Source organism: Nannospalax galili, unplaced genomic scaffold (genome assembly GCF_000622305.1).
Source record: "Nannospalax galili isolate Female #2095 unplaced genomic scaffold, S.galili_v1.0 scaffold7, whole genome shotgun sequence".
Classification (NCBI taxonomy): Eukaryota; Metazoa; Chordata; class Mammalia; order Rodentia; family Spalacidae; genus Nannospalax; species Nannospalax galili.
The window spans coordinates 5,520,478-5,532,749 of NW_008359081.1; positions in this window are offsets into that span (position 1 = coordinate 5,520,478).

Sequence of the window (12,272 nt, forward strand, 5' to 3'; positions counted from 1 at the left end):
TCCATCCAAAAGCTATAAATTGATTTACCACATGATTTAGCTAGACCACTCTTGGGGATATGCCCAAAGAACTCTATATCCTTTGACAAAGATACATGTTCATCCATGTTGATCATTGCTCTATTCCTAAAAGCCAGAATATGGCATCATCCTAAATACCCATCAATTGATGAGTACCAAAATGATATATGTGGTACATTTACACAATGGAATAATATTCAGTTGTTAAGAAAAACGAAATTGTGATGTTAGCAGGTAAGTAAATGGAACTGTAAACAATAATTTTTAATGAGGTGACATGTACTTAGAAGGAAAAACATCACATATTTTCTCTCATTTGTGATGCTAGCTTTCAAACTTTACAGAAATATGCTTCATTTGGAAAAACAAAGAGATCAGAGAATGAGTAAGAGGTCATGCGGGGTGGACTTTCAATGGAGGGAAGATAGAAAACAATAGTATAAATGTGAAAAAAGTTATAATGGGAAGAAATAAATGGGATGAAGAGTGGGAAGGTAGAATATTGTAGGGATAACTAACATTAAAACTCTTTTAAAACATTATATTAAAACTTTCTACTGTAGAAACTTGCTAAAATATAAAAATACACACATATAAAAAGAGTTTAAATGTAGTTTAAATGTCACCCTACAAATGGGTAACAATTCCACTACCAGACACCACAAGTTAACAAACAAAAAGCCCAGGGCCAGGAATGGGCTATATCTTTTGGAGTTGCTGACCAATGAGGTTCTATATACCTCCAAACACTGCAAACTATTTCCACTGGTATTGGCTACATTCCAGGACTTAATGAAAAAACACCATACTTATGTCAGAGAGCATGGAGAAATCAAGTTTGTACTGATAAGAATCTTCATCCCTACTGGCTAGTATTCATCTTTCTGGTATGAGCTCTTCACACTACTGGAAGACAAAAGTAATAATTAGTCTTTCTCTGCTATAAACCCTGTAAGTTGCAATGAGGACCAGTATAGCAAGACATGCTCACTGGAATAAGAGTGCTATGAATATTGTGGGAGTAACTAATGACTGTGTCTTAGTTACTTTTCTGTTGCTGAGATAGGAACACTGACTAAGGGAACTTATAAAAGGAAGAATTTGTTTAGTTTATGGTTCCAAATGGGCAAGAGTTCATCATGATGGGAAGGCATGGCAGCAGAGGTGGCTGGAGGAGGAGCAGAAGCAGAGGACTCACATCTTCAAGCAGCCACAGGAAGCCTAGCATGACTGGATATCTGGCAAGGCTTAAGAACTCTCTAAAACTGCCCCCATTGATGTGCTTCCTCCAAAATGGCAACATCTTCTAAGACCTCCCAAAACAACACCACCAACTGGGAAAAAAAGGTCCAAATATTTGGAGCCTATTGGGGGCATTCTCATTCAAACCACCACAAATCGTCTAATTGATTTTAAGGTCTACTTCATAACATGGAACTCATATATGGTACTGTTATCACAGCTATTACTAGACAAGACACAGGACATATTATTATCGGGCTATAAGGCATATATCTACTCATAATGATTTATTTATCTTTATGTTCATAAATTAGTGTACCTCTCAACTCTCATCAGAGAAATTTCTTTTTTTTTTTTTTTTGGTAGTATGTGATTAAAGAGAGGCCCACAACTTGTCAACATACAAAAAGTAAAAGACTAAAAAAAGTCCGGCCATTAATGATACAACTATATCACAGCCTCTATTCTTAAGACATAATGATCATTGCATAATACAGGACAGATAGATTATAAGAACTAGACATACATGGTGGAAGCTACTAGGAAACCACATTTTCTGAACACAACAGGGCGCATGCACAAAAGAATTAACAGTGGTTGCGATGGCATGCACAAGAATTACAAAGGCTCAAGCAAGATAAAATCCAAACATGGAGACGGGAGGTGGGTATCACTAACCTAGCTGTCCTAGTTTGCTTCTTCATTGCTGTGACAAAACACTCTGACCAATACCAAGTTGGGGAGGAAAGGGTTTATTTAGCTTACATCTCCTGGGTCACAGTTCATCAGGGAGCCCAAGGTAGGAACTCACAGCAGGAACCTGGAGGCAGGAGCTGGAGCACAGGTGGCAGAGGAATGCTGCTTACTGGCTTGCTCCCCTGGGCCCGGCTCAGCCTGCTTTCTTATGCAACACAGGCCCACCTGCCCAGATATTGCACCACCTACAAGGGCTGGGCCCACCTACATCACTCAACAATCAAGTTTCCCCATGGACATGGCCACAGGCCAGTCCAATGAAGGAAATTCCCCAATTGAGGCTCCCTCAACCCAGGTGTGTCAAGTTGACACTAAAGCTATCCAGCACACTAGCTAAGGATCTATTGGCAATTGATAGCTACTGGGAGAGGCAGAGTCAGGTTTCTTCAGCTGAGTGAATACTAGTGGCTCAGCCATGCTTCAGAGGATGCCTGAAAAGTCAAATTAGATACCATCATTTTTTTTTAAGACATGAAAATTGAAGTGTCTTGGTAAGAGCTGTGTGATCCTCCATCCAAATATGCATTGTCTTGAGCCAAAGAAGCCCAACTCTTCCAAACACGACTCACACACATTTAAAGGTTATTCATATATATATATGCTGTGAGTTCAAGGCCAGCCTGGTCCACATAGTGAGTTCCAGGACAGCTGGGACTACAGGGAGTAGAGTTGGCAAGCTTTTATTGAGAATTTTTGTATTATTAAAATTTAAGTGAATGATTAAAAATGCCAGAGAAACAGAAGATTGCTTCATATGGCTCTCTGTTCAATGTGGATTGCCAATGTGGGAGAAAAATCCTTGTAAATCTTAGCATTGCTCCCACACAAACACCTACACAGATGATCGCTTGACTTTCACGCTAACAATAGATGTGTTAGTAAAGCTCTCACCATCTGCAATATGAGTGCATTTGAAAGAAAGTATTTTCAGCAGACAGTAGTAATTCTTATATACTGTGATTAGCATTTTATATTTACATTTAAAGGTAAGAATTTAAGCTGTGATACCTCCCAGATTAAAAGGTCAGTTCCTCTTGCAGTTCCCCTATTAAATAAGTTTAGTGCTGGATACAAGATCAATGTGTTAGAAAAAATGACTTTGGATTTCCTTCTACTTAGAATTTATTTGTATTTATGAATCCAGAGATAAATTATGATATATTCATTTATCTTCAGTGATAGTACTCAGAATCATGTACCTTAGCTATAAATTCCTTCTGTGATGATACTATTCCATGAAATTCCTTTAAAGACAAATTCATTTGGGTTTCTACATTACAAAACAGATTGATGCACATCATAAAAAATGTTTCCTATCTTTGAATATGTGGCTTGGTTTCTTTTCATTTATGTTTCTTAAATAATAGACGAAAGGGTCATTCATTACTGATAGTTCATAAAAAATCATAAGGCAATGTGTTAAGAATGAATTATCTTGGTTTTTTCACAGATAACAAAGTGACATAAGGGCTCCTGAGTAGAATTTGTTCACCCCTGGAAGTTGATTTGTGATAAAAAAATATTAGTCCTGCTACTGACAGAGGGCTAGGAGATACCCGTTTTTGTTCATCTCAACCCTAACTGATGAGATTCTACTCTACACTGGCACAATCTCAGGTTTTTCAATTATATTATCTGAATGTTTGCCTGAATGATCATGTACTTTAATGTAGATGAAAGATGCAGTCTACAATGTATCAGTTAGAAGAGTCATTGTAACTCCAAAATAACATTGCCTAAAATTCTATGATGAAATGTGCACTTAATGATAAACATAACCTTTTGAAGGCTTATTTTCATACAGAATATTTTAGAAAAAGAAATTCACTGAGGAAGAAATAAGGTAGTACGATTTCATTTGATTTTTCCTCTAAAAAGAGACTATAGTTGTATAAAATAATATTAAATAGAAATTAGAAAAAAGGGAAAATAAAATATCATTTACTCCAAGCCCTTCATTTTACAGATGTTAAAATTGAGGCTCACATGCTCAGATAAGCACAAATTCAGAGTTAGTCACTAAACCCCTACCTCTTGTCTAGAGCTTTCCTCAACATACTACAATAAAGTACAAAACCACAGTGGTTCCTTGTGTTGAGGGTGAGAGTTTGCTGATAAGAAATGGGAAATACAAGTAGATTATGAGAAAAGGAGTTGTGCTGTCCTCCAATTATTTCCCTAGTTGATCCACACAGCAAAGTCAGTAGAAGTGTAGCTTGCCATATCAATGAGTTTAAGTGTGTAGGCAACTTAGCAATGCAAATCAAAAGTCACTTTTATTCAAGGTATAAAAAGACCTCTTTTTAACCAACTAATATCCCATTAATTTCTTTCTCTTGTTTTATTGGTCTAGCTTGATATTTCAGCACCATATTGAAATGGGCTGGGGATAGTAGACAGTCTTTTATGATTTTAATAGAAATATGTTGTGGTTTTCACTATGTAGAATGGTGTTTTCTATGTTTTTGTTGTACATAGTCTTAATTATGTTAAGGTATGTTCCTTCCAGTCCAATCCCCTCTAGGACTTCTATCATGAATGCATGATGAATTATGTGGAAGAACTTTTCTGCATCTATTAAGATCATCTTGTCAATTTTGCCTGTAAGTACATTTACATGATTTATTATCCTTGCAAGGACAAAAACAAAGAATCAAGAAAACTAATAACCTAATCAAGAACGGGCTATGGACCTGAACAAAGAGTACTTGAAAGAAGAAATAAAAGTGTTTAAGAAGCAGGGGCTGGAGTGATGGCTCAGCTGTTAAGCACACCACTCTTGCAGAAGAACTGGATTTGAATCCCAGCACCCAAATCGCGACTAACAACCATCTCTAACACCAGTTTCAGTGCATCTGAAGTCCTCTTCTGTCCTCTGAGGGCATTGCAGGACACAGATGCACTTACATGCACGCAGACATGACAGTCATACACATAAAATAAAAATAAGTTAATTTTAAAATGTCTAAGGAATGCCTTTAAAAAGTGTGCAACGCACAGTAATTAGGAAAATGAAATTGAAACTACTTTATGATACCCTTTTACTCTAGTCAGAATGGCTAAGGTCAAGAGAACAAATGAACCAAATGAAAGAATGTGTGGAAAGGGGAACCCTCATTCACTGCTGGTACAACACTATGGAAATGAATGTGGATAACTCTTTAAAAATTAAAATAAATATAACATATATTCCAATTTTACCATTCCTGGTGTTAACCCAAAGAAAACATTTGACTGCAGAAATACTTCCACAGCCATATTTATTGCTGTTCTTTCCAAAATAGCTAATACATGGAAACAACCTAAATTTCCCTCAACTGAATAAGATGAATGGATAATGAATGTGTGGTACGTTGACACAATGGAGTTATATTCAGCAGTAAAGATAGAATCATGCTATTTACAAGTAAACATACAGAAATAGAAATAGAAAGTACTAGGTGAAGTAATAAAGACTCAGATTAACAAGCAAAATATATTATAGCTCTTTAAAATCTTAGATGTAAACTATATATCCTTATGTAAATGGAGGAGGCAGGAAACTGGAAAGGCATCACAAGGGTAAAGGGAAAGAAGGAGTTCTAGAAAGGTTGATAGTAGGAGACATGTGTTATGTAGGAGGAAAGGGGGGAAAGTGGGGATACTTTAACTGAAGAAGAAATAGGAAGGGAAATATGTGAGAAGAGAGAAGAAGATAAATAATATTTAGGTAGTGTGAAGAACCAGAGGGAAATGTAACTCACAAACATACAGAAAAATTATATACAATTATACATATGCCTACATATGAGTAGCTGACAGCTGTACAACCAAGAAAACACTACCAGACAGGAGACTTCCTTTGGGGTTGTTGATCAGGGTAGTCAGAATGCCAAAATAAATCAAGCTATTGTTACATGTCTTGATTATCTCCTGGAACTCGTAGGTAAGACCCTATTGCTGAAAACAGGACATAGTTTGGACACAGGACTTGGAATAATGGAGCTGGAACTGACCTGGAAGCCTCCTCCCTGAGGACTAGTTCCCATAGTAACAGGAGATACTTTGCTGTCAAGGGAGAAAATCAATCAATGATCCCATTCAGCTGTAAAATCTATGAACTACAACAATGACTGGCCCAGCTAATAATCTCTACTGGTGCAGTAGTGACACTTTTAACTTGGGGGTAATCAACAGCTATTTAAGTGGACTGAAGACCCACTCAGTGGGAGGGAACTAATGTGTGGTAGTATAAACATAGCAAAATATACACAGCTGGAGAGGCCATAGATCCTAAAGAAAAAACTACTTTTGTTACATCCCTAGACTAATGTATTTTCTTATAGTATTTTAAGTAAGTATCCTCATACTTACAATTTTACCTTCCACCATTTATCAAAGAAGCAGATTTTTTCAGGAGATGGAGGATATAATAAATTTCCACAACTAGTTAAACCTAGATAAGGAATGTCTGTGAGGTGTACAGCCCTAAGTGACATATCTACAATGCAACCTCTACAGATAATGTTCAGGGAACATAGCCAAGTGGGAGTGGGGAGGGCAGAAAGAGTATTGATTCATCTGTCAGCTCTCACCAGCAAAGCTTTCTCATGAACAATTTGTAATTAATTCAGAAAGCCAAGCTGTCCCAAGTGCAAAGAATAAGAGCCTATAGAGTGCTTATCACTGAATAGGACACCTGTATCAAACCTCTGCCACTCAAGCCCAGGGAACATTGTAGAAGAGGGGGTGGAAAGACTGTAAGAGCCAGAGTTGGTTGATGACAACAAAGAAAGAAAGTTTTCCAGACAGCTTGGATGTTTCTCATGAATTTGAAGCAATGGTAACAGCACACACAAAACCTATGTAAACTCAAGCCAAAAAAAAAAAATCTCAGCATAGATGTGGGGATGTAGATAAGAAGCCCCAACCCTAACAGTAGAACTACTGGCAATTAATAACTACTGGGAGAGGGAAAGTTGATTTTCTTTAAGTGTGTGAAGGTAGACAGGTTAAACAGGCTGCAGTGGATTCATACACACCGAAAGACATTTGAGGACACAAATTTTACCCATTACACATTAATATATAATTACATAAGGCAGAGTACATAAAATCCAGCAAGTTGTGTATAAGAGGGGTGCAGATATGGGATGAGGTCTAAATATGTCCAAAATATATTGCATGAAATTCCCTAAAATTCTATTAAAAATGTGGGGAAAAAAAACGCTGTGGAACTAGAATAAGATTTGAACAGTTACTTCCAATACCTCCTATCCCTATTTAAAGGCAACTTTTTAAGGATTGGGAGGCACATAAAAATAGTACTTTCTTTTTAGTGTGTGTGTGTGTGTGTGTGTGTGTGTGTATGAGTGTATTACGTGCATGTAGGTAAGCGCACCCATGTCGTACAATGCACGTGAAGGACAGAAGCAGCTGTCAGAAACCCTGGAATTGGAGCTAAAGATAGCTGTTAGTTGCCATGTGGGTGCTGGTATTTGAACCTGAGTCTTCTGCAAGAACAGCCATTGTTCTTAACTGCTGAGCCATCTCTCTAGCCCCAATACTTCTTTTTTTAAGATAAGAGAATTATTTCTCTTGTAAATGAGAAAATAAATAAAAGGAAGCTGTGGGGACCTAAAGGCCCCACCTTGCAGAAGTCAGAGGAAGTTATTGGGCGGTGGCCTGACTTGCTTTGAAAGTCTGAAGAATACTTCCGCACTGCTGAGGAGTGCATGATCAGAGCATGACCATCCTTAAGATACACCATCAGGGGGGAGGAGGGGTTTCCAGGTGCCTTTATAAGCTCTGTAACACCTACAATAAGTGAGTTCCTGCTTGACTAGGCTCCCCCTTGTGCCTGAGTGTTCCCGGTACTGGGGGTGGCATGGGCTGGCGAATGGCATGCTTACTCATCCCCAATCATCATTGCCCGTGGGTTGCTGGTTCGAATCCCCAGCAGAAGCAAGTCTTAAGATATATAAAATGTTGCAAAAATTAAGTTTTTATAGGTGTATATTCTATTCATTTCACAAAATGTACACAGTAAGTCCAATAAGAGAAGGGAAACTTTAAATATGAGAAGATAAGTAATGTGGTTCCATATGTTTGACAAAGTTCAAAACATTTGAAATGATGAAATATTTCCATTTTTCTCATTCTGGACTATTGTGTTATTTAAAAATGTTTATTATGATACATGACATTAAGCTTTGGTATTTCAGGAGGTTTATTTCACCAATATTGATCTACTTCTAGATATATATTTTGTATTTATTAAAGTTAATTTTCTCATAAATTGATTAAAATGTATTTATGAGAACTGTATAATATGTATCTGATAAATTATTTTACGAAAATGTTTATTTAATGTTGAATTCAGATATGCTTTTATATTTTTCCTATTATTTTTCTTAGGAATGAACTTCTTTTAAGATAACGTAATTAGCATGAGAATTTTGAAATATTATGATAATGTAACCACTTCGAAATTTGCATCTGTGACATTGCTAGCCTGAAAAGTATCATCAAAACTCAGTAACAAACTGAACTTACATTATATCCTACTGCAAAGAAGCAGTACCAATCTGAACCCCACTTTTCTCAGGGTTGCATCAGTGGAAAATTAAGCATGAACATTCACTTATCCTTCATGCTATACCTTAAAGGAAGACTTTGATTACCTTCTTTAAAAGACAGGACTCAGGGCATAATAAATTTCAAAATATTCAGTATATTAAAACTAATTGTTTTACCAAGAGCAATGAAAGCCCTAAAATAGTAAAGACAACAAATGTCAACACTAAGATGAAATAAATGTTGGTATAATCTAAGAGAGACTTACATTTTATTTATGTTTAGTTTTATTACGTATGAGTGTATTAACTGCAAGTGCACCTGTGTGCACCACCGGTGTGGTGCAGTGGCCGAGGAGGTCAGAAGAAAAAACTGGCATTATGAACGGTTCTTAGGTACAGTGCCCTGCAGATCCACCCGCGGGAGCTGCTGAGAAGGAGAAAGATCAAGCGCAACACAGCACAGTAGCCAATGTTGGGACACACTTCAGGAGTCTGAACCCAAGTGCTTTATTGATGGGTTTTTAATAAGCCTAGGCAACAGCTTACTTCAGAGTACAGAAGTGAGTACTATCAAAGATCATGAGCATTTCAGTCATAAACAATTTTAAGGAAGTAATATAATGTTTAATTCAGAGAAAATCATGCTTTTCTGAGACCGAGGTCCAAATCTTATGTACAGAGCAGAGCATCCTGAGGTTAGCCAGATCTAGCAGCCATTATTCTCAGAGTTCTGGAACATGGGCCTCAAACTGCCTGTTGGAAGCTTAACCCTTTGGTGTGTGGTCTTGGCCACTTCACAGTCCATGTCAACTTCAATGGACAATTTGACTGCTTCCCACAGTTAGTCATTATGTGGGTGCTAAGGATCGAAACGGGAGAAGCCAGTGCTCTTAACTGCTGAGCCATCTCTCCCGCCATGAGAGACTTTAAAACAGCCATAAAATGTGGCTTTAGCAAGTAATTAAAACTATCTTTAAACACGTAAAAATGGACAGTCTCTCAAGGAAACATTTTTACAAAAACAAACACACAAATAAATAATAAATAATACAAATAACGACCACATGGTTTAGTGTGGCTGCATACACCTTCACGTTCAGCACTCCAGCTTGTGCATTTATCTTCAAGGGAATTCTTAGATTGGGATATTTTTTGTAGCAGTGTGTCAAAAAATATTTTCAAGGAAATGAGCAGGACACTATAAATTCCTGGTTCTATTCCTGAAAAACAAGCTTTCTATCTTATTACATGCAGTAACAAAGTATATAAGTTATTTTGGTGACATCTGTTTAGACACAGTGACAAATATTTTCATAGATTTTCAAATTGCTGAGGTTTTTCCCACATTACCAGTTTTAAAATAGTATTGTACTTAAACCATGAGGATCAAATACAAACCACTTACTAGTTATCTAAACTTAAATAAAATTTAGCACTTAATTCTCATTTTATCTTTCAATAAAATGGGAGCAATAAAATTTCAGTAGGAAAGAAAATCAAGTGTAAATAAACCTGCCAGATGTAATGGTGGAAGACAATACATCGAGTTGAGTATATTGGATCAGAAAATTTTTAATTAGTACTCAGTTAATACCAATAAATATTTTTCTTTTGAAAATTAACAACCAAGGTCAAATATAAATAAAAACATCTCTCAAATGAGCTGAAAGTATCCAGTTATTGTGTTGATACTTACTGAGCCATCACCTCGTGTAAATCAGTTCATAAAATCACCTTGTCAATGAAATTGACAATAAAATCAACAGCCTGTTTACTTGTTATTTTTTTATGAATTAGTACAGAATGATCTTTCCATTTGAAGAATATGTTTGTTCATGCAAGCCTAGCCACCAGGAACTCCTCTCAGCATATGATTTGCAATAAATATCGAAAATGGGGGAAATAATTTTAGACCTAGAAGAGAAGGCAATCAGAGATAAATTCTTCTATTGTATTTTTAAAAAACAGACATAACGGCCTATGTGGTCTTAACTACCATGGGACTTCATATTTTGTAAATGGCAATGTTAAGTTAATGTTTGATTTCATTCTGTGTGAATATTCAGTTTGGTGTATCTAAAATAAATGTTTATTGTATATATTTATCAGAGAAGTCACAATGTCACATAGCTAAGAAGTGGAAGAAATCAGACTGAAATTCTTAAGTCCAGAATTCCTGCTCTCAACCATTGTGATACAATTACTGAAGAAAAGTTTACCAACAACTATTTTAAAACTCTAATTTATTGCCCAGAAACTTTGAATCTTTTGGTCTCTTGATTCAGCCCAGATTTACAAGGCTGGCATTACTGTTAGTTTTCCACCTAATTTGTTAAATCTGCTTTAGCCAGTTTTCATAATTTTTTTTTTACTTTTTTATTTCTTTCTTATATGTGCCCTCCTAAACCTCATGACTATAGCAATCAAGACAAATATTCACATTTTTTTCTCTTTCTCCAGAACTTCTAAGACACGCTGAGAAAATAAAATTACATAATTGAAAATTGGTACTAATTCATTCATTATTACCTGTCCTTTTTTTGTCCCTCAGCATCACTTAATAATAATTTCATTTGACCCTAATCAACTCCCTTCCATTTTCCTTGTGTGTACGATCATACATCTTTGGTATCTTTCTTGGCTCTCCTTTCCTTTAATTAAGTGGTAAATTATATCTGAGGAAAAAAGAAAGACATTATTTAACTCAATATTTCATATTTTTATTGGCTCTAACACTAAACATATCTTCTAGAATCCTCAATTTTCTTTTATGTCCTTGTGCTATAAGATATGCCTTTTGTCTTCACCAAAGACAAACTTACATTCTCATTTGTTCTTGACTCCTGCTTGTATGAAATATCACTTTTTTGTTTGGCATATTCAATTCTTCCCCACTCCATCTCTATTGCTAAAACTCCTTTTGTGGGTGGAGATGTAAACAATATCTACCCCTTCTCCAAGAAGTCTTAAGGACAAACCAAGGTGCTAGTCCACCAAAGCTAGCCCTGGAGAACCAATGACTTTATTGGGCTTCCTTACAGAGCAATATGTGAGGGCTTACAAGAGTGTGAGTGTTCCCTCCAAAGCTAACCTGGAGAATCTTCACCTAGCATTGATGAGAGTTCTCCCCATAGCCTCATAAATGGAGCCCCTTCCTCTTTAGTCTTCCTGAGATTATATTCTCTAGCCAATGCCCAAGGCTACATACTGTTATGATCAAATGGGCCTCCATGGTTTGGGAGGAGTAGTTGGATTCTCAAGTGGGGGTCTTATAACTCACTCTGCCTCTCCTTATATTCATGGGCATCAAAAGTCAAGAAGCTCATATATGATGATCTTTTGACAAAGTAAGTACAGCTGAGTTCAGGAAAATGGCATCTGTCTGACTCAGAGAACCATCCTGTATAACAGTCTCATATTAACAACTGTTATTGTATATTTTCCTGATGCCAAAACATCAGCATATTTGCAACTAAATTCATTAGATTTGCCCAGATAAGCATTTACACTTGTCTATCTTCTCAGAGACTTCATTTCACTGTAATCACCATAAGGAGAAAGCTTGGTTTAATACTTGACTTTTCTTCCATTATTCTCCTCATTATAAAATAAACTATAGAGATTTGCAAATTCTACATTCTATAAAGTGTTGCATATTCAAAGCTTAGAAAAGTCTCTTCCATTTAGGGGGAATTC